Below are 2057 nucleotides of genomic sequence, written 5' to 3'. Positions count from 1 at the left end.
GTCGGAATACTTAGGTAAATAAGGTATTTCTGTTTTTCAAGAAAACAGTCGGGTTCAAACTAGGGATTTTGTGGCTAATTGAGGTAAAACAGTAATTCTGCTCATAGATTATGTATGAACTACACATTGACACATCCCATAGCGGGAGGTTTATAAAATACTTTCTTATTCCCCAGAGTACCAGAGCATGTCTTTAACACCCCCCACCCCCTCTCTTTGTAAATGGTTGTGCTGGATCCCCCCCTCAGTTGTTGATGTTTAGGGTGCACTATTTCCAGGAAACAGGGGGACAGGACTCATGTGACAGGGTTGGGGGAGTTCATACAGGAGCACAGACACTCTGTTTGACAAATGGAAACACATGGTGCAGGGAGACAATGGAGTGCCAACACAAAGATGCTGATCCAGGCGTAGATCTGTGGGAGGCTGTCTGCATGGCAGAGAGAGAGAGAGACAGAGAGGTGATTAAATAGGACATAGCCAGGAGGACAGTTTGATATGAGGTACAGTGAGACAACAGGACAGAGAGGGGGTGGGGCAAAGCCAGAGGGACAGATAGACAAGAGGACAGACAGGCAGGGTCAACAAGATACAGTAGATAACCAGACTGAGTGAGACAAGATGGTGAGACAGAGAGACAGGATGACAGAGGTAAACAGAGAGACAGACTGGGTAAATAAGATACAGTAGATAACCAGACTGAGCAAGACAAGACGGTGAGAGAGAGAGACAGGTTGAAGACAGACTGACCCAGATGGATGGGAAAAAGAGACTGTGAGATGAACAGGGAGACTTTTAAATGGACAAAGAGAGATCAACAGAGAGAGATCAGGCAGACAGAAAGCTACATGTAAATGGATGGAACGAGCTCTCGATGGATAGGCAAAATAAAGTGACCAAGTAGCAGGGTGTTTGAAATGTCAAGCCTAATGACTAAGTAAACTACACAGGCCAATCTGATCATTCCCTCTCGCACTCATTAGATGTGCCCCACCCCCTTGTTAAGTCAGTAATATTGGAATTGTTCTGCTGGATCAGGGGAATGGCATCAGTGAAGGAGTCTGGATGATTCTCAAATTAACTATCTTAGAGGGAGCACTGACTCACACAATGTCACCTGATCTAGGTCATAAAGGCTGTGAGTGATTGAGTGTGAGTGTGTATGAGAGGGAGAATGTGCACTTGTTGTTTGTGTGTGTTTGTGTCCAGGGCTGTAACCAGGGTTAGAGTTTTAGTGAGTGTCACACTGGTATAAAGGATTTGGAGACAGGCACAGGAATTCATCTGGGTTTTTAATACACCTGAAACAAACACGTATACGAAACACTGGGATGTAGCCAAACAAAAGAGCTCTGGTAAACCTAGTAGAACGACCCGTAATAAACAAAACACATATAGGAAACACTGGGATGTAGCCAAACAAAAGAGCTCTGGTAAACCTAGTAGAACGACAAGGGACCTGTAGTAAACAAAACATGCAGCACCGGCAGAGAGACCGCATAGGTACTCACACGACCAACAGTCATGGGAACAATAATCCACAGCCCAATGGGGAAACAAAGGGCACTTTTATACAAACACAATCAGTGAGGAATTGGAACCAGGTGTGCGTAATGACACAGTTCAGTGCAGCCTAGAAGGCCAGTGACATGGACCTCCAGAACTGGTGAACAGAATGAGCAGCAGTACCGGGGGATCCGTGACTGTGGGAGGCAGAGCTCCGCACAAACAGACATCAAAATGCAAAATGGAGCACACAGATGATCATATTATCACATTCACATGAATGATTAGAATATTACTTCCAATTCTGTATTAATATCAGTGATGTAGAGGCCCCAAAAAAAGGTGGGTAATGGATAAGAAACAATCACCGATATAAACTAAAACATGACATTTTTACAGAACTGTATTGTTTGCATTTTGATATCATTGTAATGTAGGCCTGTATGGAAAATAGAATATGAACACGTCCACATGGCCTAACATATGTTCTTTTTTAAAGTTCCTAACCTGTTTGATAAGATGAGTGCAGGTGGACCACACATTCCTTGCTT

This window comes from Oncorhynchus keta, chromosome 31 (genome assembly GCF_023373465.1).
Source record: "Oncorhynchus keta strain PuntledgeMale-10-30-2019 chromosome 31, Oket_V2, whole genome shotgun sequence".
Lineage (NCBI taxonomy): Eukaryota > Metazoa > Chordata > Actinopteri > Salmoniformes > Salmonidae > Oncorhynchus > Oncorhynchus keta.
This window is presented reverse-complemented; position numbering follows the sequence as displayed.